This window comes from Pleurodeles waltl, chromosome 2_2 (genome assembly GCF_031143425.1).
Source record: "Pleurodeles waltl isolate 20211129_DDA chromosome 2_2, aPleWal1.hap1.20221129, whole genome shotgun sequence".
NCBI classification, from domain to species: Eukaryota; Metazoa; Chordata; class Amphibia; order Caudata; family Salamandridae; genus Pleurodeles; species Pleurodeles waltl.
Genome location: NC_090439.1, coordinates 712,614,047 through 712,641,108, shown reverse-complemented (window position 1 = coordinate 712,641,108; position 27,062 = coordinate 712,614,047). Strand labels below are relative to the sequence as shown.

General features: G+C 47.0%; 1 protein-coding gene and 1 long non-coding RNA gene across 5 annotated transcripts in view; one reads left to right on the top strand and one right to left on the bottom strand.

Moving 5' to 3' along the window:
- LOC138282563 (uncharacterized) overlaps positions 1–27,062 on the bottom strand; it is an 822,484-nt gene that overhangs the window by 568,384 nt on the left and 227,038 nt on the right. The window lies entirely within an intron of this gene.
- The window catches only part of MYBL1 (MYB proto-oncogene like 1), an 802,126-nt gene that overhangs the window by 577,826 nt on the left and 197,238 nt on the right, over positions 1–27,062 (top strand). The window lies entirely within an intron of this gene.

Sequence of the window (27,062 nt, the reverse complement as noted above, 5' to 3'; positions counted from 1 at the left end):
TTCCTTATTAGTAGATTAGAGTTGTTCTAGCAGCTTAGACCGATAGAGGTTGCTATAGCAGAGCAGCTTAGGCTGAACTAGGAGACATGCAAAGCTCCTACTATACCACTTATATCACTTAGTACTATATCATAAGAAAACACAATACTCAGAGTTGCTAAAAATAAAGGTACTTTATTTTAGTGACAATATGCCAAAAGTATCTCAGAGGATATACTCCCTTAGGAGGTACGTAATACACACAAACCAAATCAGGTAAGTAAACAGTTAGAAAAGTAGTGCAAATACTGTAGAACACAATAGAATGCAATAGGGAAGAATAGGCCTAGAGGCAACACAAACCATATACTCCAAAAGTGGAATGCGAACCACGAATGGACCCCAGGCCTTAGTGTGTAGAGAGTCACTGGGAGTGTAAGAAAACACTAAGGGTGTCCAAGATACCCCACCCCAAGACCCTGAAAAGTAGGAGTAAAGTTAGCCTACTACGCCAGAAAGACAGTAAAGTCGAGATAGCATATTCTGCAAGAACAACAACTGACTGCAAAGCACTGAAGATGGATTCCTGGACCTGAGGACCTGCAAAGGAAGGGGACCAAGTCCAAGAGTCACCCAAGTGTCCAGGGGGGGCAGGAGCCCACTAAACCTCGGATGAAGGTGAAAAAGGGCTGCCTCCGGGTGGAAGAAGCCAAAGATTCTGCAACAATGGAAGGTGCCAGGAACTTCTCCTTTGGTCAGAAGATGTCCCACTGCGTGCTGGAGGATGCAGAGTTGTTTCCATGCAGAAAGACCACAAACAAGTCTTGCTAGCTGCAAGAGTCGCAGTTGAGGATTTTGGGTGCTGCCAGTGCCCAGGAAGGACCAGGAGGTCGCCCCTTGGAGGAGGAGACAGAGGGGGCGCTCAGCAACACAGAGCCCATGCAGAAGCAGGCAGCACCCTCAGAAGCAGGCAGCACCCGCAGAAGCACCTGAACAGGCGTTCAGAAGATCTGAGCCCAACGGTCGACTCAGCACAACAAAAGGGAGTCCCACGAAGTCCGAGTCCAACTCAGCGAGTTGGGCATTGCAGGACGGAGTGCTGGGGACCTGAGCTAGGCTGTGCACGAAGGAAGTCTTGCAGAAGTGCACAGAAGCCCTAGCAGCTGCAGTTCACGCAGTACACAGGATTACTGTCTGTGGGGAGGCAAGGACTTACCTCCACCAAATTTGGATAGAAGGGCCACTGGACTTTCGGGACACTTGGACCCAGCTCCTGTGTTCCAGAGACCACGTTCGTCGGGATGAGAGGGGACCCAGAGGACCGGTGATGCAGAAGTTTGGTGCCTGCGTTGGCAGGGGGAAGATTCAGTCGACCCACTGGAGATTTCTTCTTGGCTTCCAGTGCAGGGTGAAGGCAGACAGTCCTCAGAGCATGCACCACCAGGAAACAGTTGAGAAAGCCGGCAGGATGAGGCGCTGCAATGTTGCTGGTAGTCTTCTTGCCACTTTGTTGCGGTTTTGCATGCGTCCTGGAGCAGTCAGTGGTCGATCCTTGGCAGAAGTCGAAGAGGGAAGTGCAGAGGAACTCAGGTGAGCTCTTGCATTTGTTATCTGCTGAGATACCCACAGGGGAGACCCTAAATAGCCCTCAGAGTAGGGTTGGCTACAGAGAAAGGTAAACACTTATCAGGAGGTGTCTCTGACGTCACCTGCTGGCACTGGCCACCCAGAGCTGTCCATTGTGCCCTCACACCTCTGCATCCAAAATGGCAGAGGTCTGGGACACACTGGAGGAGGTCTGGGAACCTCCCCTGGGAGGTGCTGGTCAGGGGAGTGGTCACTCCCCTTTCCTTTGTCCAGTTTCACGCCAGAGCAGGGCTGGGGAGATCCCTGAACCGGTGTAGACTGGCTTATGCAGGGAGGGCACCATTTGTGCCCTTCAAAGCATTTCCAGAGGCCAGGAGAGGCTACTCCTCCCAGGCCCTTCACACCTATTTCCAAAGGGAGAGGGTGTAACACCCTCTCTCGGAGGAAATCCTTTGTTCTGCCTTCCTGGGACTGGGCTGCCCAGGCCCCAGGGTGGCAGAAACCTGTCTGAGGGTTGGCAGCAGCGGTAGCTGCAGAGAAAACCCTGGAAAGTTAGTTTGGCAGTACCCGGGCTCTATGCTGGAGACCCGGGGATGCATGGAATTGTCCCCCCAATACCAGAATGGTATTGAGGTGACAATTCCATGATCCTAGACATGTTACATGGCCATGTTTGGAGTTACCATTGTGACGCTACATATAGGTATTGACCTAGATGTAGTGCACGCGTGTAATGGTGTCCCCGCACTTACAAAGTACGGGGAATTTGCCCTAAACAATGTGGGGGCACCTTGGCTAGTATAAGTGACTTATAAGTTACTTAAGTGCAGTGTAAAATGGCTGTGAAATAACGTGGACATTATTTCACTCAGGCTGCAGTGGCAGTCCTTTGTAAGAATTGTCTGAGCTCCCTATGAATGGCAAAAGAAATGCTGCAGCCCATAGGGATCTCCTGGAACCCCAATACTCTGGGCACTTAGGTACCATATACTAGGGAATTATAAGGGTGTTCCAGTGTGCCAATCAGAATTGGTAAAATTAGTCACTAGCCTGCAGTGACAATTTTAAAAGCAGAGAGAGCATAAACACTGAGGTTCCGGTTAGCAGAGCCTCAGTGATACAGTTAGGCACCACACAGGGAACACATACAGGGCACACTTTATGAGCACTGGGGTCCTGGCTAGCAGGATCCCAGTGAGACAGGCAAAAACAAACATATATACAGGAAAAATGGGGGTAACATGCCAGGCAAGATTGTAATTGTATTGTATTGTAATCGTATTTATATAGCGCTTACTACCCCTGACGAGGCGTCGAAGCGCTTTTCGATGAGTAGCACGCTACTCCGGTATCCAACAAGAATTAGTGATGGATTAGTATAATTTAATAATGAGTACAGTTTTAGTATTATTATGAGTTAATTTGAGTTGCGGATATGAGAGTTTGTTAGTTAGATTGACTGGAGTAATGGAGGGGTGGAGGAGGAATGAAATCCAGAAGTGTTAATTGGGAGTATATCCTTCATTTACTCAATCCAAAGGCTTGGGATGAATAAAAGGGGGACGGAGGGGAAGGAGGATGTGGAAGGGTTAGGGAGAGCATAGTAGCAGGGTGAGATGAATGCAGGAGAATTTAGTAGGGTTGTGTGGGAGGTCTCAGAGGTAGAGTGAGGTTTGGTGAGTTAGATGTGGAGGTGGAGGGAAGAGCTTAGGCAGAGGTATTTAGGAGATGAGTGGTCGAAGGGATTTGGGATGAGTCAGAGTGAGAATGGAGGATAGTTTGATAGAGACATGACATAAGAGTGATGAGTAGATAAGTGTGATAAAATGAGAGCAGAAATTCATAGATATCTAGTATAACAACCCAAAAACCAGGAGCCATGCAATGATCCACAAACATGCCAGGCACAGAAACAACATATACACATACATACACATATATATATATATATTTAAACACACACACATGAATACACACACATATGCACATACAATACATAATTAGAATCATGGGTAAAAAATACTTAGTCAGACAGGTTTAAAAGAGTGTGTGTGTATTTTATTGTTATGACAGTAGCAATACATATTTTCCAAAGAAACTATAAATAAATAGAAATACATATTTTCCAAAGAAACTATAAATAAATAGAAATATACATATAATCTGAAAAAAATAATTATCCACATAGGCATATGCAGTTCATAGTTGTTTGAAAAAGGTGGTTATGAAGGAAAGAGCCAACTCTTGAGTAGTTTCCTGAAAACAAGAAAGTTATCTGTGGCTCTTATAGTTGGGGGTAATGAATTCCATAGTTTGGCGGCTTGGACGGAGAAGGATGTACCACCTACAGTCTTTTTCTTGTATGGTGGTGTTCTAAGGCGGGGTGCCAGTCTTGAGCGGAGGGTTCTTTGTTGGATGTATTTGGTAATTTTCTTTCTGATAAAAAGCGGTCCTGTTCCATGTATAGCTTTGTGGGTGATACAAAGCAGCTTGAAAGTGCATCTTCTGGCAACGGGTAACCAGTGTAGTGCTCTCAAGGCAGGGGAGATGTGGGCTTGCGGCTTTATATGTAGTAGTAGCCTGGCTGCGGAATTCTGGATACGTTGTAGTTTTTTCATAACAGATAGAGATGATCCATGGTAGAGGCTATTGGCATAATCCAGTTTGGATAATACAAGTGAGATAGTAGCTTGCACCTTGTGTGGAAAACCGAGGTGGGGGAAGATGCGTCGTAAAGTCTTTAAGGTGATGAAGCTTGTGCGTGCTAATTTGTCTACTTGGGCATTCATAGTTAGTTTGGAATCCATGGTGATTCCTAGGTTTTTCACTTCCTTGGATAATTGAGGAGGTGGTCCGAGATCGTCAGGCCAGACGCACAGTGGGTCATAATGTTTCCAGTCACCACATATGAGTATTTCAGTTTTGGAGGTATTTAGTTTGAGATGGCTCCAGGTCATCCACTGATCAACGGCTCTGAGGCAACTGAAGATTTGTGAGTTTTCAATGTTTTTGGGGTCTTCTAATTGAAGTAGTATTTGTGTGTCATTTGCATAGTTGTAGCATGTGAGATGGAAATCATTGATCATTTCTGGTAAAGATATCATGTAGATGTTAAAAAGCAAAGGTGAGATGATTGACCCTTGGGGGACCCCTGTTTTTGTGAGGTAGGGTTCGGACGAGAAGGGGGGCGAGTGGATGATATTCGCTCTTTTTTGGAGATAGGAAGTAATCCAGTCAAGAGCAATCCCTTGTATGCCGGCTTCGTGGAGTCTTTGAGTTAGGGTGTCATGGTCAACCGTATCAAAGGCAGCTGAGAGGTCCAAGAGAAGTAGTGCAGCAACTCCATTTCGGTCAACTGTGTTTTTAAGGTTGTCCCAGATTGCCATGAGTGCTGATTCAGTGCTTTTTCCTGGGCGGAATCCAGTTTGGAAGTCTGAAAGTATAGAATTGTCTTCAATGAATTGTGACATCTGGGCGAATGCTGCTCTTTCTATCAATTTGCCCAGGAAAGGTCCATTTGTGATTGGTCTGTAGTTGTTGGGGTCTTGCGGGTCTAGATTTGTTTTCTTTAATAATGGTCGTATGTATGCCTTTTTCAGGTCTGTAGGAAAAGTTCCTGAAGTTAAAGAGTTGTTGATGAGTCTTCTTACAGGTGTGGCAGCAGAAGTAGATAGCAGGATGTTCTTGAAGATTTGTGGTGGGCAAGGGTCAGAAGGGCAGCCAGAAGGTCTGCTTGCTTTGACCAAATCCATAAATTCATCCTGGGATATTTGTTTGAAGGACTGTAGAGGTTGGGATGTATCCTGCCCCCCAGCCTGCAAAGGAGATCCGGTCTGCACGGCAGCCTCCTGTGAGGTTGTTCCGATAGGTTGAGGAGGTCTGTGTACCAGAACTGACGAGGCCATTGCGGAGCTATGAGAATCATCCTGGTGCTGGATCTGTAAAGTTTGTTGATCACTGCAGGTATGAGGGGGATCGGTGGAAAAGCATAGAGAAATATCCCTGACCAGTCGATCAACAGGGCATTCCCTCGAGATCCCGGACAGTAGAACCTGGACGCGAAGTCTGGGCCTTTCCTGTTTACCTCGTCTGCGAAGAGCTCCAATTGAGGCCGACCCCATTGAGCGAAGATGTCTTCGACGACTTTGTCGTGCGGGACCCAATCGTGGGCGTCCTCGAGGTGTCTGCTCAGGAAGTCCGCCTCCACATTTTGTTGACCTGGTAGGTGAACCGCTGTAAGCGACATTCCTCTCGCTAGGAGCCAATGCCAGATTGTCTGAGACTCCCAAGATAGGGGCAGGGATCTCGTTCCCCCTTGTCTGTTCAAATAATACATTGTGGTCGTATTGTCCGTTTGTACTAGGAGAGATTTCCCTTGAATCGATGGAGCAAAAGACTTGAGAGCCAGATGGACCGCTCTGAGCTCCAGTAGTTTGATGTGGTACTCACTTTCGTTGTCGGACCACAGGCCCTGAGCTTGAAGGGAACCTAGATGAGCTCCCCATCCCTGAAGAGACGCATCTGTTACCAGATTGTCGGATAGGATTACCTGGTGAAACGGAGCTCCTACTGACAGGTGAGGTCTGTGCATCCACCATTGCAACGACTGTCGTGCTCCTATCGGAAGTCGCACTCTGTCCTCCCAGCGGCCTGTGCTCTGGTTCCAGTTGTTTTCCAGCACCTCTTGGAGAGGCCTCATATGTAGCCTGGCATTCGGGACAATGAAAATGCACGAGGCCCTGGAGCCCAGTAGAGATGTCACCTGACGGCCGTAGGTGCGACGGACTTCAGCAGGTCCTGACACTTTCTCTCTATTGATAATAGTCGTTCCTCCGAAGGATACACTCTTTCGAGCTTTGTATCCAGTATCGCTCCCAGGTAGTGGAGATTTTGCGTTGGAATCAAGGTAGACTTTTGGTAGTTTACTTGTAGACCTAGAGACCTGAAAACACTGAGCACAATGTCCCGATGGCTTTTCGCCTGTTCCGGAGAGGAGGCTTTCAGTAGCCAGTCGTCTAGGTATGGGTAAATGAAGATTTTTTGCTTCCTTAGATGTGTCGCTAACACTGCTACGCATTTTGAGAAAACACGAGGGGCAGATTTCAGGCCGAATGGTAGCACCTTGAACTGATAGTGCTGTGAGGCTATCCGGAAGCGTAGGAATTTCCGATGCTTGGGAATGATCGGGATGTGAAAATACACATCCTGCAGGTCGATGGAGCACATCCAGTCTCCCCGATGTAGCGGAGGGAAAATCTCGTGAAGAGCCAGCATCCTGAACTTTTGCTTTTTTATGTACTTGTTCAGTAGTCGTAAGTCCAGAATCGGTCTGAAAACTCCCTCTCGACCTTTTTTCGCTAACAGAAAATAACAGGAGTATACCCCCTTTCCTCTGTGCGCGACTGGAACTTTTTCTATTGCTCTTTTCCGTAAAAGGCGTGAGCCTCTTTGAGCAATAGGCTCATGTGAGACGGATTGCATTTGGTTGGTGGCAAGTGAGGAGGAGGTTGTCAGAAAAGAAGAGAGTACCCATTCTCGACAATGTTGAGCACCCATTTGTCTTTTGTTATACCACGCCACTCGTGAATGAACTCTGTGATACTTCCCCCCACCGGAGTGGTGCACGGTGTTAAGGGAAGCGAATCCTCATTGTTTTGCTGGAGTTTTGGGTGTGGACTGTTGTGGTCTACTTGACCCTCGGTCCCTCATGGCCTTACGCGATTGAAAAAGTGGGCGTCCTTGCCTCTGCTGTGGCCTCTGGGACCAATGAGGGGTTTGAACCCTCTGCTGAAAAGGGCGCCTGTCATAAGGCCTATAGCTTCGCCTGAAGTCCTTTTTTCTCTCCAGGCCTACTGCTCTCATGGTATCCACTTCCGTCTTCATGCGCGCCATCTTTTCGTCTGTATGGGTACCAAACAGCGAGTTCCCATTGAACCGGAAGATTTAGGATACGCTGTTGCGCTTCCTACTTCAATCCTGTCAGTCTCAACCAGGAAGACCTTCTTGCACAAACTCCATGTGCGTACCCATGTGCAGCTAAGTCTGCCCCATCTGCTGCTGCGCTGATGACCTGATTGGAGACCAGATATCCCTCTTGAAGGATCTCCTGGAAATCCTGCCTGTCCTCCCTAGCCAATTTGTCTGCGAACCTGTTCGGAGAGTCCCAGAGTGAACGGTCATATCTGCCTAGGAGTGCAGAAGCGCTGGAGACCTTCATCATGGAAGCCGCCGTGCCACACATTTTCCTCCCCATAGAGTCTAGATGTCTGCTATCCTTGTCAGGTGGAACCGTGGAGGATGATGCTACTGAGTGCGTTTGTCGGGCTGCGGCCAATATGACTGAGTCCGGCGGCGGATCCGTCCTGAGAAACAAAGGATCTTGTTCAGGCACTTTATATTTCTTCAAGATCTTAGCAGGAGCTGATCTGAGGGTGGCTGGTGCTAAAAAGGTGTCCATGGTTGGTTGTAACAGTCCAGGTACTAGCGGCAGCAGCTTTTTCGAAACTGCCCTATGTTGCAGGGTTTCAAAGATGACGGATGAGGAGGTTGAAGGTTCTGGAACCTCTATGTTTAGTTTTTGTGCTCCCCTGAGAAGCACCTCGTTAAAGGTTGTGATGTCGTCCACCGGGGAAACTCTAGCTGGTGGAGAATCCGTTAAGGTGGGGGAGTATTGTCTGATAGAGGACCCCGACAATGACCAAGAGGGAGACCTTCTGTGATGGCGTGACCGTGACCTAGATAGTCTCTGGGAGCGTGACCTGCTCCGAGATGCTGTAGCAGAGCGCCCAGGCCTCGTGGCCAACTGGTGAGAAGCAGAACGAGCCCGTCCTGCCCGCGCTGTTGGCGAAGGTGTTCTCGGGAGAGAGGCAGGAGAGTACATCCTCGAATACTGCGAGTCTGGGGAGGCAGTTGGTCTATTAAGGCTCTCCAACCACCTCGGTGACAAGTTGATGGGCGAGACATGCCCAGACGATGCAGCTCTCGACCGAGATGAACCACTTCTTATGGAGACCACCGGAGATGTTGGAGTGGTCTTATCCGCCGGCAGAAGCCGATGCTCTGCTCCCTGTAAGACAGGTAAAACCTGTGTCGACGTCGACAGCTGTAACGACGTCGAAGGGAGTGCCACAGGTTGCCCTGGCCTCGACGTTGACCGGCGATCCCTTGACCGCGACCTGCTCGCCGTCGTGTGCCTCGCCGTCGAGTGGTGGACCGCCGATGGCGGATGATCTCGCCGCTGAGACGATTTAGACGTCGCCTTCCTTGATGCCGAGGGGTGAGAGGCCTTCGGCGGCGAATGGGCACGCCAGTGATGGCTCGACGTCGATCAGTGGGTTGCCGTCGACGGAGATCTGCCTCTGCGGTGGCCATGTTCTCTTGACGCTGTATCCTTCGACGTCGGTCGGGTCGCCGGCGATCTATGACGGTGTGATGGTGGCAGCGATGTCGACGGGGAACAAACAGGTATCTTCCTACCTGCTGACGTCGATCTAGCCTGTCTCTCCTGAAAATGGCTTGTTGGCTGCCTGGGAAGCGAAAGAGGACGATGTTTTCTGCCTCTCATGAAGACCATGAAGCCTGATCTTCTCCCTGTCCTTCAGAGTTCTTTTTGACATGTTCTTGTAGTGTCTGCAAGTGTCAGGGCAGTGACTCTGAGGCAAGCACACAATGCAGAGAGTGTGAGGGTCTGACTGGGCCTTCTTCCCACAGGAAGGGCACTTCACAAAAAGGGAAGGCATTTTTCAGTCAGGAAAAAACTTCCAGACTCAGACAAAGATGTTCGATGTCGAGTAAAGGTAGAAAAAACGTTGTTCTGAAGTATTTTTCTGAGAAAAACTCAGAAAAACAGAGCTCATTGCTCCAGGATCCTCTCAGAATAAGCCGGAAAAAAGAACTGACCTAACTGTGAACCAACTGTCACCTCTCCTTCACCCCTGAGGCATGGTGGGATACTGGAGGTGCTCAGGGTCTTAAAGGCACTGTGCCAGAATTTTTATGGTTCTCCTGTGTTAACCTACATGCAGCCTATTGGCTAAGAATGCTCCATTGTTTTTCAATGTAGTTTTTTCTTCTTTTTCTCTGATGTTACTACTGCTTATTTCCCTAGGCCCAGTTATGGGGCTTTGGTAAATATTATTTCTCTTATTGTAATTTTGAAAATGACTATTTAAAAAAAAAAAAAAAACTCCATAGAAACAAAGCATTTTAGCCTGTTTATAATTATAGTCTGCATTGCTGTTTTACACATGTAGATATGAGTTTAGTATGAAAATGTGTCTACTAAAAATGCTATATATATATATATATTTTTTTCGTGCATATTTCATACTTTATATGTGTGTATTTTATATATGCTCCGGGGTCCCCGCACAAGGGCAGGAATATTCAATGTTCTCTCGTAGGGGATTTCCATGTATAGTCATAAGCACTGAATAGTTCCGCGCGCCTGCGGGGACCCCGGAGCACTGATGTGAAGTATATTCTTAAGTGCAAACACCAGCCGTTTGAAGAAAAGGTCTGTCAAAAAACACTTAAGAATAACATTGTGCAGCCTATGTGAACAGCTACACAGGCCAAATTGTTGAAAAGAAAATCAATAGTAGAGTAAATTCATGTTCAAACACCTATTTATTCTAGAAATGTAATAACAAATACATTCTCATACTTTATTTACACCTCTGATGAGAATAAAAACAATGCAGGGCAGTGTAGCCCATAGGCAGCCATTATACAGAATGTAAATAGAGCTGTGCCTTTAAGAAAGCAAAGTCTTCCTGTATCCCATCATGCAAAGCAACAGGCAGTTGCCTCAGTTCTTTTTTCCGGCTCCTGCTGACAGGACCCTGAAGCATTGAGCTCTACCTCACAAAGCTTTTTGTGACAGAAATTCATTGAAATATCTTTTGAATTTCATTTTCACTCGACGTTTTTACCTTTGAGTGATCATTTTCTACTGATTTCTGTTAAATTCTGACAGAATTTTGAGGTTTTTCGAGTTAGAAATGCCTTCACTTTTTGATAAATGTCCTTCTTGTGGCAGAAAGAAGGCTAAAACAGATCCACATAGGGTCTGTATAATTTGTCTTCCATCCAGCCACAAACCGGAGTCGTGTGACATTTGTAAAACCTTCTCTAGAAGAACCCTTCGTGATAGAGAGAAGATCCGACTTCAGGCGAGAGATGACAGGAGAAAAAGTGGCCATTCCACTACAGAGCGAGGAGAAGGTCAGGCTTCTACCAGGGCTCAACCTGTTTCCTCCATGACTCCTTCCAGACCTGCTGAAAAACGACATAGATCTCCGACGACGTCGAGAGCGTCGACGTCGAAGCAGGGAACGGCGCCAACATGTTCGCCGTCGAGGAGTGGTTCGCCGGCGAGAAAAAGACATCGTTCGCCGTCGACAGCTATTTCGCCGTCGAGGCGGCGAAGACACCTGACGTCGAGAGGATCTGGGTCGCCGTCGACACGGCGAACACAGTCCACGCCAAGGAGATCCGAGTTGGGCTCGCCGTCGACACGGCGAGGGAGATCGCCGTCGAGAGAGAGTGTTCGCCGTCGGAGGCGTTCACCGTCACTGCACCGACGTCGAGGGTCGTCGTCGAGAGGTTCTCAGGGGCGAGACGAGTCGACGTCTAGAGGCACTCGCCGTCACCGCAGTTCGACGTCGAGGAGTGCTTCGACGTCGAGAAGATCTAAGAGGCCTAGAAGGGTTTATACAACCTCGGAATCCTCGGCCTCGCTTATCCTACTTCCAGCATCGCCACAGCTCTCGCAAAGGCAGTCGCCGTTACCACAGACGCCGGTAACACCTACGGCTCCTCTTCCGGCGCCTCCTCCAGAGTCTGTTCCGAGGACTCCAACGCGATCTGCAGGGCGTTCTGGATATTCGTCGAGGCGTACATCTACCTCTAGGCACCGTCGTCACATCATGGACATTCTTCATAGTCCACACGGGACTACTCTCCAACCTTATCGGACTCACCGTCCCCAAGAGTGTCCCCCATAGATGATGTCAACACATTTCAGGAGGTCTTAGTGAGAGGGGCAACCAAGCTGAATATCCCGCTAGCAGCTCCGGCCCCATCGACATCAGTAATCTTTGAGACCTTGCATCAAAAGACATCTTCACGACCTTTACTTCCACTGGTTCCGGGTCTTATTGAGCCAGCAATGGACATTTTTCTCACGCCGGCTACAACAAAGTCTGCTCCTTCCAGACTCATTAAAAAGTACCGTCCACCAGAGCAAGATCCTCTATTCTTGAGGTCGGACCCAGTACCAGACTCGGTAGTTATAGTGGCAGCGAAGAAATCGCATTCGACGTCACCGTCTTCCTCTGCTCCTCCAGACAAAGAGAGCAGAAAGATCGATGCTGCAGGAAGAAAAGTATGCTCGACGGCATCCATCACCATGAAAGCAGCCAGTGCCACTGCTTTATTAGGGAGATATGATCAATCCCTCTGGGACTCTATACTGCAGTTCGCGGAGCATCTCCCTAGGGACAAAAGGGAAGATTTCCTAGAGGTCGTGAGCGAGGGAGCTATGGTTTCTAACCAGATTATAAGTGCTGCGGCGGATTCTTCAACACTATCCGCACATAACTATGCTCATGGTATAGCGCTGAGGAGACATGCATGGCTGCGGCTTACATCGCTTAAACCCGAAGCACAGCAGAGGATACAGAACCTACCTTTCTCAGGCTCCACTTTGTTCGGCTCTCATGCCGATGACGAGATGGCCAGAATGAAGTCGGAGCTGGATACCCTGAAAGCGGTAGGCATGGAGCGACCTAAAGAACAGCGAAAAGGATTCCGCCCATATCAAAGAAGACTGTTCACCCACAGGTATCAGACTCCACATTGGACGTCTTCACGCCCACAGCAGCAGCATCAGAGGGGCTTCTCCAGAAGGTCGACAAGGGGTCGTTCAACACCTCAGACCCAGACACCTCGACAGGCGCCCGCGTCTAAGCCCTGAATCTTCGCTTCCCCCTCCTCCGTTATCCACTCCGGTAGGGGGAAGTATCTCAAATCATCTGGACGAGTGGCTACGCATCACATCAGACGCCTGGGTTTTGAATATTGTGAGACATGGTTACGTTCTCAGATTCACCAGTCCTCCACCATCTGTTCCACCCAAAACAACCAACCGACACCTCGAAGCTCTTCAGTTAGAAGTCACCATCCTATTGCAAAAAAGAGCCATAGAACCCGTCCCGATCAGCCAGCAAGGGAAGGGGATTTATTCGAGGTATTTCCTTGTGCCAAAAAAAGACAAGCAAGAGTTTCGTCCCATTTTAGACCTAAGGACAGCAAACAAGTGGATTCGCAAAGAGAAATTCAGGATGCTATCCTTGCACCAAATTTACCCACATCTTCGTCAGGGCGACTGGCTCTGTGCAGTAGACCTTTGCGACGCTTATTTTCATATTCCGGTGGCCAAGAAACATCGAAAATTCTTAAGGTTCACCGTCGGAAAACATCATTACCAATTTGCGGTTCTGCCCTTCGGCCTAAAATCAGCGCCGAGGACTTTTTCCAAATGCATGGCGGTGGTAGCCGCCCATTTGAGGAAGCATCGAATTTTTGTCTACCCCTATCTAGACGATTGGCTCATAAAGGCCTCCAGTTATCTAGAGACGCAACAACATTTCAAATGGACTCTACAGCTGTTACAGAAACTCGGTCTTCAAGTAAATCTCCTGAAATCCACAGCAACACCGGTTCAGAGGTTGCATTACTTAGGAGCCATTATAGATACAAATCTAGGAAAGGTGTTTCCTTTGGAGGAACGACGATTATCGATTCTCCAAAAGTGCAAACAACTGCAAGAGGCTCCACAGACCACTGCAAGAGTAATAGCTTCCCTACTGGGCTCGATGGCGTCTTGTATCCATCTCGTTCCCAATGCTCGCCTCCATATGAGACCATTACAGGAAAACCTGGAGGATCAATGGAGTCAACTAATGAACGAATGGGAGAACAAAGTCCTCCTTTCTCCCCACGCCTTACAGTCCCTCAAGTGGTGGTGTCTACCCGACAATCTCTTGGTGGGGATTCCGTTCCAACGACAGCCTCCAGCTCAAACCATAGTAACAGATGCGTCACTGCTCGGATGGGGAGCGCACATGGAACATCTTCGAGTCCAAGGCAAGTGGTCACAGAAAGAGAGTCTCTATCACATCAACCTGCTGGAACTTCGAGCGGTCCACCTTGCGCTCAAAGCTTTCCTTCCCTCTCTGAGAGCGGAAACTCTCCTTCTTCAGACGGACAACGTGGCCACCATGTACTATGTAAACAAACAAGGAGGCACCAGGTCCAGGATTTTATCCAGGGAGGCTCAGACAATCTGGCATTGGCTTCTAGCCAGGAACATGTCGCTAGTAGCAACTCACCTGCCGGGCATCCAGAATGTGCAAGCGGATGCTCTCAGCCGAGTAATGGACGAGAACCACGAGTGGGTTCTACACAACGACGTCGTTCATTCCATTTTCGCACTATGGGGTTCCCCCTCTATAGACCTGTTCGCAACCCCAGAAAACAAAAAATGCCAAAACTTCGCCTCCAGATATTACCATCCAGGGACACTGGGGAATGCCCTGTGGATAAGCTGGTCAGGAGCATTTCTTTACGCCTTTCCACTGCTTCCCCTGATTCCGGCGGTCCTCCAGAAGTTATCCAATGCTCAGTCCAAAATGATCCTGATTGCTCCGGAATGGCCACGACAATGGTGGTTCCCAGACCTTCTTCACCGGTCACTCAAACCACACATCAGGCTCCCTTATCGTCCGGACCTGCTCACGAAGTTCGGAGGGCAGATATCTCATCCCAACCTCTCATCACTGAGTTTGGCAGCATGGCTCCTGAGCTAGTGCAATATGGACACTTGAACTTACCTCAGGACTGTATGGAAATCCTGAGAGAAGCTAAGCGCCCTTCCACACGATCCACTTATGCAAGCAAGTGGAAGAGATTTTGTGTGTGGTGTTTAGACAACAACATTGACCCGATATCCTGTGGAGAAGAGTCTATTCTGCCATACCTCCTAACATTGGCAAAATCGGGCTTACAATTATCATCAATAAAGGTACATTTGGCGGCTCTAACAGCATACAGGAAGAGCCCATCACAACCTTCCTTTTTTCGAATCCCAATTATTAAAGACTTCCTGGAGGGTTTAAAAAAGGTCTTTCCCCCCCATTAGAAGGCCGTCTCCTCCATGGGAATTGAATGTTGTCCTATCGCGCCTGATGCTACCTCCATTCGAGCCAATACATAAGGCATCGCTTCAACATCTCACATGGAAAACTGCTTTTCTGGTGGCAATCACTTCAGCGCGTAGGGTCAGTGAAATCCAAGCCCTTTGCTCTCAGGAACCCTACACGGTTTTTCATTCTGCGAAAGTGGTAATGAGAACTCATCCAAAATTTTTACCGAAAGTCGTCTCCGATTTTCATGTGAATCAAACCATTTCACTTCCAACTTTCTTTCAAAATCCAGCTACTCCTGCTGAGAGAACGCTGCACTCTCTGGATGTAAAGAGGGTTTTGAAATTTTACTTGGACAGGACAAAATGCTTACGTAAATCACAACAGCTTTTTGTTAACTATGGCCCACTTAGAACAGGGTTGGGCACGTCTAAGCAATCACTATCCAGGTGGATTGTTTCATGTATAATGTTATGTTATCAGTTAGCGAACAAGTCCCTCGGTGGTAGGCCAAAAGCCCACTCTACTAGAGGGAAGGCAGCTACTACAGCCTTAATGAGAAATATACCTTTGGCAGAAATATGCAAGGCTGCCACTTGGAAGTCTGTCCATACCTTTACTCACCATTACTGCCTTGATACAGACGCTAGGGCGGATGCACAGGTTGGACAGGCCTTGCTTAAGAACTTATTTGCATAACTTTAGTGTTTTGGCACTATTTTTCTGTCTGCTCCACCGCGGTTATGGGGATGGGCTTGCTACTCTATTCAGTGCTTATGACTATACATGGAAAACCCCTACGAGAGAAGGAATGGTTTCTTACCTGTAACTCCAGTTCTCTCGTAGGGGTATTTCCATGATAGTCATAAGCAACCCTCCCTCCTCCCCGGTGGAGTTCACATAGAAAAAGTTACCATAAATATGGTTGATGTTGGTACTCCAACAAAGCTTGTTCCAGGTTAAAAGCCTTCAAAAAGAACTGAGGCAACTGCCTGTTGCTGTGCATGATGGGATACAGGAAGACTTTGCTTTCTTAAAGGCACAGCTCTATTTACATTCTGTATAATGGCAGCCTATGGGCTACACTGCCCTGCATTGTTTTTATTCTCATCAGAGGTGTAAATAAAGTATGAGAATGTATTTGTTATTACATTTCTAGAATAAATAGGTGTTTGAACATGAATTTACTCTACTATTGATTTTCTTTTCAACAATTTGGCCTGTGTAGCTGTTCACATAGGCTGCACAATGTTATTCTTAAGTGTTTTTTGACAGACCTTTTCTTCAAACGGCTGGTGTTTGCACTTAAGAATATACTTCACATCAGTGCTCCGGGGTCCCCGCAGGCGCGCGGAACTATTCAGTGCTTATGACTATCATGGAAATACCCCTACGAGAGAACTGGAGTTACAGGTAAGAAACCATTCCTTAATGACTATTGATGAGGATCCCCTGGAAGAGAATCGCGCTGTATCTGGGCCAAATCACAATATAACATTATAGATATACAGAGGGGATACATACATAGGTATAAATATATATCCTACATGAAAAAATCAACTGATCACTGAGGAAAATTGTCTTTCTTATTCCAAATATTTATTCGTTTTTTTGTCTCTGTGTTTTATTTACTCTTATCCATAAGGGTAGAATTTGAACTTAACACCACCGTACACATAACTCCATTTACGACATTGTACAACTTGATATATAACCACTGAGTGCTTAGCTCAAACCGAAAGTATTGGCTCTGAAATTGATACGTTTTTCCAGGACTGAAACTGTTTACATTTTTTGACTCTGTACCGAGAGAGCTGCAGCGGTCCATTTTATCCATGCAGAGTGCACTTTAGTCTTGGTTCTTTGTGTCGAACCCAAAGGCCGGTCATCCGGACTTCTTTGGATCTGACCATGGCCCAAAGGCAGTAGAGGACCGACAACCAATGCTGGATTTTTTTTTTATGTCTGTGTGAAGGGGCTGGTGTACTCACGTACTGCGCCGGAGGTATTGAGTGACTGTTAGCATCAGAATCTTGTTTGGAGTCTGAGCCTCTGATGGAAAATGTAATGCTCTGTCCTACTTCCTCCTGTGCGTGTTCCTCACCAAAAATATCAGGTGTATCTTCTGTGGACTTGGACACAATTTCCAGACGACAAACTTGTTGGTCCTAGCAAGTCTTCTTAGATCTAAACGATCTGCGGGCGTTGCAAAGCTCTTCTCAACGATCGGAAGATAAAAAGAAATTACAAACCGAAGGCTGGTTGGTGTATGGGTATTTAGCATGACACCAAGAACAGACTTGAAACAGAGTTTGTTCCATCAGCCCAACACTGAAGTAGGACCTAAAAGGGCGGGCCCCTTTCAAGGCCAAAAATCGACCACAATGGTCTAAATCGGACTATAGATAGGAAACATGGTAAAAACTATACTGAGTTAGAGAAAGGTAGAATAAGTACAGAGGTACTGAAACAAGATCCACCAGAGCGAGAGGAAACACGTCTGAACCCGATGGCACAGAGAAAACAATCTAACAAAGGACAAGATGCCCATGCTCAGTATCACGGAGAGGAGGAGTCACTCGATCTCGTGACTCTAAAATTTTATTTTAAGAAAAACAACTTGTAACACTCAGAGCTTAACACTAGATCGCGGACTTATGCAAAGCATGTGAGTCTACAGCTACACATGCCATCGAACATAGTTTTACAACCGACAGACCCTTTCGGTGGCAGGAATACAATAAGGAATAAAAGCAGGCAGTAGCAAGAGCCCAGAACTGAGCTACAGCTTCTGATAGTGTTTCATTGTGTACCAACAAAGCTTCATTTCATTTGGTAAAATCTAACAAATGAAAAATGGGTATAGAAAATCCTGTACATTTATTTTAATGTGCCCAAGATATTGAGTTTAGGAATATTTGTTTCTTGCACACTAGTTTGCAGTTAGAAGCCAAAAATGAAGTAAACAATTGATAATAAAAATTCTACTCATCTGTGCCCCACAACGTCTTCCAATAACAAAATGGTACCCACTTGTATGTGGATGGGCCTGTAGCCTGCAACAGGAAAGGCCCAAAAATGCAACGCGTAGACATCAACATTTCACTTTGAAAATTGACCCATTCTGGGGATGTCAATAGCTGGGATACTTTGGCTTAGACTGGGCTGCCACCAAGAGAAACCTACTAAACCCATGCAAAGATTAAATTTTGTCTGTCACACATTTTCCTAACATTTCTTTGAGTGAAAGTCTCTGGAATCCACAAACTTCCTACCACCACCCAGTTTTCCCATAATTGTAAGGCTTTGTCTATTGTTTGAGAGAGGAACATATGAAGTCAATGCAGCATCATTGTGGTCTTTCCATGATCTCTGGGTTAGTCTGTTTTTGTATCGAGCACTAGGTTCAACCACAAAAGTGGCACTGTTTTCAGTCAGAAAAGAGCAGGAACGCTGACTAATGCTCCTTCTGATGAATAACATCAGATTCCTCCCATTTTCGATACTCCCAGGTGCCAGACTAGATCGATAGAGACAATTTCTGGCAGTGTTGCCCGTGCACCAGCAGGTAGCCCCATATGGCCCAAGTGCCTTCATACTTCCCCAGAAGAGAATGAACAGAGCTGCAGATTAAGTGTGCCACTTCTGGGCACTGACATCAGATTCTTAACCTTTTTCTTTTTACCCTCAAACACATTGCACTTCGAACATATTGAAATAAACAGTGTGTCAAAACAGAACTCTGAATGTCACTGAATGGGGAGATGAGAGGGCAGTGATGAATCTGTGGTTAGACTATCCACTAGTGTGAGCATTGGCAAAGATAACTTGTTCTTCTGGCAGATACTTCCAACAGCAGATTCCCCACTTTACAATAGACAAATCAAAGTTATACTTCCGAAAGGCTGAGGGTTTGAGGAATGGACTCAAATCTGGAGATCATGCAGTAACAAACAGGCAAAAGGACCCTCCTCCTCTTTGATCTGGTTGTCAATGCAGTAATGTTTAGTGAATGTGTGCAATGACACCCATGCCATCGTAACAGCCTAGGCCCTAGTGGACCCAACATACAGGTTGTTCTTTGCCAGATTATAGCAGATTTGTATTCAGGGGACCACCCACCTCAAAAAAGTTCTCTTTTGTACCACCTTGCCTTTCCTGGTCTCCAAGAGAACAGCTGAGGGTTGGTCATCCAGCCATACAACACTTTTTTGTCCAAAATGGAAACACAAATCTCTTATCGTCATGCCAATGGAACCTCTCCTCTTTCAAGGAGTGTTGAGGAGCAAATAGTGTCAGCAGGGTAACCGAATGAGCAACATGGGAAGGTGATCATACCTTTGGCACGAAGATGACCTAAGGCTACTGCATCAATTTGTCTGGGAAGAGAGTGGTGTAGACTTGCAGAAGCTATGGCAATTAGAAAGACGATCTTGTCAGAAGCCATAGAGAGCAACTGTGTATAAGCAAAGCCAGGACTAGACTGAGGTACAATTGAGGCATGGCAAATGGTTCCAGAGGTCACATACTTATTAGCTCCTTTCAGAAAACCAATCACATCTGGTGATTGACATGCAAACATAAAGAGGCCGAAAGGACAGACAAGTATCCCGTAACTGTGCCCCATGTAAGGTCTTACCAGGCAAATGACAAAACAAACAACAGAGTTTGGCCTGCAGAGTTCTAGGATGACTTAACCTACTCCAGGCCACAAACTTATCCCAGGGCCCAGCATAGACTGACTTTGTGGAAGGGTGTCCAGCAGCAGGAATGACTTCTATCACTGCAAATTGCAAGACAAAACAGTTTAACAGTCACCACTAAGTCTCCATGCATGGCATTGTAGGTTGCAGAGATTATGGTGAGGGACTCTTCCCTGCTGCTGAGACACAGGGTTTTCCGGGGGGGGGGGGGGGGGTGCACTAGATCGGAGGTAAATCCTCTGGTGTTCTTGCCCAGTCTAGAGCTATTAAGAGGACGTGGGCCTCATCTGTCCCAACTTGCTTCAGAACTCAAGACAGGAGAGGTAACGGCAGGCAGAAAAAAGGTACTAGAGATTCACTGCCCAATGCAGATAAAATGCATCTGCCAATGACCATTTTGAAGGAAACTTCAACCTGCAAAAACAATGGCATTGAACACTGACTCAGCTGACCAGATCTAACCATGGCATGCCCCCCACTGATGGAAGATACCCTGTGCCACCTCAAATGGAGAGACATCTGCTCAGCTCATCCACTGTGACATTCATGGACCCTCACAAGGTTGCTGGCTACCCAAAACATCTTCCACAGATCCACCCACTGCCAGAGATGTTGCACTTCCTGGCACATAATCCAGGACTCCAACCCATCCTGCTTGCTGCAGCAACGCATTGAAGTTGCATAGTTGTTAAGATCTGTACCAGCCTTCCCTTGTTGCTCAGTAGTAAGGCTTTCAAGGTACGTTAATCCTAGAAGCCCCCACAGTGAGCTAGTCACTTTGGTGTATCAAAGCAGTCTTCCAATCCAGGGTAGAAATCACAGAAAGATAAGGTAGTTCAACAGAAAGGTTTACTTAGTGATTAAATACACACAGCATCAACACCATGTGTTTCCTTTACCACTGTGGAAGGTGTGCCTGTGTACATTTTTTCCGTAATGACAACTAGTCTCTGCAATTGAAAAGTATGAGACGAGGAGAGCCACGGCTCAGCCTTTCTGCACATCCAGAGCCCGACCGGCTCTTTCATCACTGCTGTTCGTTCTTCAGTTCTCCTTATAACTGGTGTACAGTGCAGCCTGATGACTGCTCATCTTTTAACAACATTTATGCCGTGCTTATTTTTCTTACATTGCCCGCGCTCGTGGAACAAAGTGCTTCTTGCAGTAGCACTCTCAAAATTACTTTACAACTGATTTGAAACACAAAACGTGGTATTCAAATTTTGATTTGGCAATGAACAACTACAGGAGCACAGGTCATCTCAGACCATTTACAAACCTTTGTTCACTGATGCACTGTCCACCAGTGAAGCGAAGACTGTGTCACCCTCAAATGACTAGTAACTTCGTACTGAACTAAACTCTGAAAATATGAGTTCAGACGGTACCACGGAGACTGCAGGCTTAGTACTGTACAGCGGGAGGCCAGGCGGCGTTTCCTCGCCCAAACATAAGACCGACTTCTGTGAAACCCAACTGAGATGGTCAAAGAGCCCTGTAGATTTCACACTATGCTATGGATATGTATAGAAGAATTATCTTTAAAACGTTAGAATCCATCACTTCAACACCTGGAGACTTCATTCCAGAACCTCTTACAAATTAATCAAACAGGGATAGAAAGTTAGTATTTGTAGAAAGTGTTATTCAAAAGAACCCATCGGGCAAAAAATATTTAGGTGTGGTTCTGGCACAGTAGATCATATTAAAAAGGGAAAAAATGATAATTCTGTAAGTGTGGATGCGTACCTAAGGTATCCTCTGGTCCGCTGCCAATTTTTAAGACGGGATCTTTAGTTAATTCACAGTTCTGTTTTTCTTTATGCTTCTCATCGCTTTTCTTGTCTTTTTGTTTCTCCTTTTCTGGTACTTTCCTACACCAAGTAGCTGGTAAGCCTTTACATTCTTCGGTAAGGACACACTCTACGAGATCTGTCTCTGCGTCCATGGCACTGTTTGCAGGTGTACCCCTTCAGGACATTTGCAGAGCAGCCACCTGGAAAAGTACTCACTCATTTACGAAGTACTACTGTTTAGATGCCGTCCCTAAAGGAGATGTAGCAGTTGCTCAGGCGGTCCTGCTGCATCTGTTCCAGTAACAGTGAGCTAATTTTACCTCCCTCCATCCTTCTTTTCTGATACGCACATTGCATGGTTTGATGGTGGTGTGTTCCATTTGCATATAGTTCTGATTGCACATAAATAGGTATGCTAATAAGTTACAGTATCTTTATACAATATAATGCTATCATGTCTTTGCAGAGAACTCAGCGATCTGTCACTAATTTAAATGATACATAGTCAGTGCAATGTACTCTGAATACTGCTTTATAGTCTGATTCAAGCATGTGAATCTATGAAAGTTCCAATACTGGAGTAAGAAATAAGTTACTTATCTGTAACTATAGTTCTCCAGTATTGGAATCTTTCATAGATTCACATGCGACCCACTCACCTCCAGAGGGAAGCTCACCTTCATTATTTTCTTGCTCAACCTTTAAGATAGGCACTAGTGCTTAGAATATCTGAGATACTGGAGCTTCTCTCAGGAGGGTTCAAGAGGGTGGGGGAAGTGTTACCCCTTCAGTCTTTTTTCTGACTGAGCTTTTTTCAGTGTTTTGTCCCCAAACATTTTTTTAAGATTGCCTCAGGGTGTTGACAGAATGTCATCTAGGAAATCTGGTTTCAGACCCTGTGGCACCTGTCACTGGCTGATGTCGGTAATGGATCCACACCTTGTTTGCCAGTGGTGCTCCGACTACAGCGCGATGAGACCGAAGGTTTTAGGGAGTGCTGCCTCAAGCTCATGGCAGCCTGTCGTGCGACTCTGTGCCGGTTGAGGTCCTGGTAGAGAAGAAGGTCCCATGAGTGGTTGCGGAGTCCGAGGTGGTCATCTCATTAAAAATCTTTGGTACACTTTGGTAAGTCAAAACACAAGAAGTCGAAGCGTGCTTCATCGTCCCAGTGTCTTTTGGCTGACAAGACGCAGGAACGTCTGAATTCTAGGCCTCGCTCTGCGATACAACCTGCACCTGGGCCAACTCCGAGCTTTCCAGAGATTCCTGGAGCCGGAGCAACAAGTGAAGGAATTTGATAACACCATGTGCACCTTTTTTAGGTGGCCTGACCTCTTTGGCGTGGTGCACCTTTAGTCAGCAGGGGCCCCTGCTGGTTCTCTGCCAGCTGCTCTGGCCCCCATTTCTGGATCTGAACCAATGGCAGTCGTGCCACCTTGACTTTCCCCAGCATCGGTCCCGATGCCGACTCCTCCAGGTGCCCCTCCGGTGCTGCCATTCGCATTTTGATCACTGACTCCGATATGGAGCTGGAGGGGCGCCGCTCAACGCTGCATCCAGCGCCACTCGCCTCTCATATTGGATCCTGAAACCTATTTCTATAGGCTTGGTATGTAGGAGGAATGGGACAGGTCACTGGACCCTGAAGAAGGCCAACCTTATCGATATGACATGGTCGAGTGTGAGGAACCGGGTGAAGCCGGTGGCCTAGATACTTCACCTAGATGCTGGCATGCTTTCTATCCCTACTGTGGCTACGAGGAGGGCGCGTCTTTTGTGATGGTGGTGTGGATGTCCTCGACCTCCAGTTGCCCTTGGTAGCGGTTAAGACTAATGTCTTGACAGGGATTCTTCAGCCAGAAGTCTCCCCATCTGAACTGCTCCTCCCATTTAATGAGGCCCTCTCAGATGTCCTTTTGGGTTCCCCGTCCAAACCCAACACAGGGGCTCCTGTTAACTGGACAATCACACATCGCCACAGCCCCACCCTAGGGAACCCAAGGTTCCTCACACCACACCCCATCCCTGAGAGTTTGTTGGTCTAGGCTTCAAATGCCCATGTCAGTCCTGGCATGTTCCCTATTGCTCTACCGGGTACGGAATATGAGAGGCTGAAGACACTTGAGAAGATAATGTTTTCTTCGGCCAGCCTACCAGTGGGGTCTGTAAATACTGCATGCCTTTTGGGCCGCTACTCTCACACTCAGTGGGAGATGGTTGCGCAAGTACTGCCTATGGTTCCAGAGGAGACCCAGGCCGTGCTCTCCCAAGCAGTAGCAGATGGGAGAGATGCAGCAATGGTCACAATCCGATGTGGACTTGACACAACTAACTCGCTAGGCAGAGTGGTTTTGTCGACTATGGCCCTTATGCGCCATGCCTGGCTACACACTACTGGCCTTTCAGGAGATGTCACGTCTTCTTTAATGGACATGCCCTTTGATGGCTCCTGTCTCTTTCCACACAAACCGGACTAAGCGCTTGAGAAATTTAAGTTGAGTCAGGCTGCGGCCCGGGTTATTTTCTACCCCATCCCATCCTCAGTCCTGTTTTCTACCCTTTTGTGGCTATGGAAGGGGCTACCAGCCTTGCCAGTTCCTGCCCAGCCAACCTGCTCTGCATGCTACCTAGCCCCTTGTAGCTTAAGGTTGCGGTATCCACAAGCCACGTGGATCAGGCAGCCAGAGGTCTGGTCAGTTCATCACCCCTCCCACAGCCTCCAAACCCTCCTAATCTGCCCTTATACCATCACGGACATCCATTTGTTGCACGATCTGTCATCACCTGCCCCACTGGCAGTCCATTACATCAGACAGGTGGGCTTTGCAGTTGGTCCAAAAGGGCTACTCCCTCCCCTCTCCTTCCTGACTGCTCCCCCCTCACGTGACCATCTTAAGACAGGCTGGCAAATGATAATCTTTCTCTTTTCTGCAAGGAAGTTTCAGCTATTTTGGCCAATGGAGCCATAGAGGGGTTCCCAACACCAGAATTAGGTTGTGGTTGCTATTCCCGCTGCTTTCTGGTGCAGAAAAAGGAAGGATTCCTTTGTCCTTTCCTAGATGTACGGCTCCTCAATTACTTCCTCAAGAATGAGAAATTCAAAATGCTCGCCTTCACGCAGATTCTGTCTGCTCTGGGCCCAGGAAACTGGATGGTAGCGTTGGATTTGTAGGAAGCATATTTTCATATTCCCTTCCTTCCCACAGACCTTACTTGTAGTTTACGGTCCACCACAAGTACTTTCAGTTTGCCCTGCTCCCTTCTGGCCTGACAAGCACCTTCCTGGTGTTTTCCAAGGTAATAGCAGTGGTTGCAGCTCATCTACAGAGATCAAGGATGTCAGTCATCCCTTATCTCGTCAATGGGCTGTTGAAGGTGGGCTAGCCATGGACTGTTGTCTCCCACCTCCAGAGTACAGGGAATCTCCTGCATTTGCTGGAGTTAACAATAAACGTGCCAAAGTCACACCTGACTCCCTGTCAGATGCTCCCTCTCATTGGAAGTGTTCTGGACATTGCGCTGTTCCGAGCTTATCCTCCCGAATGGCGAGTCCAGGATATTCAGGCTATGATACTGATGTTTCAGCCTCTATTCTAGGTTTTGGTGAGACTGACTCTGAGGCTGCTGGGCCTCATGGCCTCCTGCATCCTGCTTGTGACACATTCCTGCCATCATATGCAGGCTCTGCAGTGGGTCCTGAAGTTCCAGTGGGTGCATCATCAGGTCAGTCTCTCTGAGATCGTCCAGATCTCGGAGGTAACTGCAAAAGACCTGCAGTGGTGCGGACCGAACTGCGATGGGGTCAGCGGCAGACCTTCCTCCCTACCCGAACCAGATCTGACAGTAGTGAGAGATGTGTAACTCCAGGGATTGGGCAGTCATTGGGGAGAGGAGTTTCCAAGGTGGCTTTTGCTCTTTTTCTTTTTTTTTAAGTCTCTAGAGGATCTCAGGCCTCCTGCAAACCTTTGCTCCCATTCCACTCCTACCCAGTGTTCTCAAGAAAATCGGGAATAACCGGGTCCAAGTAATTCTTGTGGCCCCGGATTGCGCACTGAGAGTTTGATGTCCCGAGCTGTTGAGCATGACCCTAACCCCTGATTAAGCTGCCCCTTCAGAAGGTTGTTCTGTCGCAACAGGGAGGGTTCTCCATCCGAATCTGTCAATGCTCTGCCTTCTTCCGTGGAGATAAAGTGGAGACAGTTGACGTCATTTGACCTTCTCCTGAAGTCTGTGATGTTATCTTAGCAGACAGGTCCACCTCTACCAAGTCTACACGCCTGCCGTTGGAGGAAATTTGCGGCATGGTGTGCAGAGAAACCGGTTGACCCTCTATTTGACCCCCTTCTCAGGTTCTTTTTTTAAAATTCCTTTTCTTTACCCACCAGGGCTCTGCTCTGGACACCGTAAAGGGCTACCTTTCTGCTGTATCTGCTTTTTTGCAGTTGCCTGACCAGCCATCCCTTTTCAAAACTCCCATTGTACATAGATACTTGAAAAGTATGCAGCATATGTTTCCTCCTTCTCTTTTATCATGCCTCAGTGGGACCTTAATTTAGTCCTGACATTCCTGATGTGCCATCCCTTTGAGCCCTTGCACAACTGTCCTCTCAGGCTCCTTACCATTAAGACAACCTTTATTGTGGCAATAACATCTTCTTGGAGAGTCAGTGAGCTTCAGGCTTTGTCATCCAAGCCTCTGTCCCTGAACACCTGCCCAGATAAGCTTCCTTCCTGCCGAAAGTGGTCCCGCTCTTTCATGTAGTCCAGGGATTTCCCCCTTTCAGGTTCCTAGTCTTCCACATTAGTGGTCAAGTGGCGTAGAAAGTCACCAAACGAAACTGACATCAGCCTGCTGGGGTGGTGCTTCTATCGGCACTAGACACGTCACTTCTGGCGTGGATAACGGCACACGGAGCTGATCAACGCCACCTACGGATGTGCAGGGTATTGCTTACAAAAAATGTCTGGACACCTGGGGATAATTCTAAGGTAAGGAATCTGTGGGTAGAAATACATTCTCTACCAGACAAGGTGTTACCAAATGTAGGCAACTTGTTCATTAGACTCTATTGAGAGGAGCTGTAAGTTGTACATTTGTACATAGTTGTAAATTATGTAGGCCTGATGGTTGCCAGTTGTGTGCCCATCTCTAAGCCTGAGTTACATATAGTGTCATTATTAATGGGGTAGAGGCCTTATCATTTCACTGGGAACAGTTATGCTGGATTTATAATGGAATGTTATGACAAAGCAAGTAGGCCGTACTTATGTGTTAGGGTAAGTAAAAGTTAAGGCAAACAGCTTTTAAGTATGAATTGTTATTATAGTGTTTCAAAGCCTGTAGGTAGACATTTTGTTACATGGAATCTCACAGATTACAGTAGAAGCAAGGGTATTGGTGTTCCGGACCCCTCTGAACAAGCCATGGGGGATAGAAAATTTACACCATGGTAATTATTATGAGGTTCGATTAGTATGGAATATGTATTGTTTTGACAACTGTATTTTGTACTTATTTATAAGTTTTTTTTTTTTATGTTATACCTAATGGTTGCCTTCTGGAAGCCTTATGACACAGTAGGTCTGGGTTGCTTATGATGACAAACCAATGGTAAGCGTTATAAGCTTGAGTGTTTAAAATGGAAAACTACTCTAAAGGCAGTAGGCCTGACAAATGGATTGGGAAAAGCATAGATTAAAGTCAAAGGCAGTTAAGGGTTGATTGTTATTGCTCTGAATAAAAGCCTGCAGAATGGTATTTTCTTAGATGGAATCTCACAGATTACTAT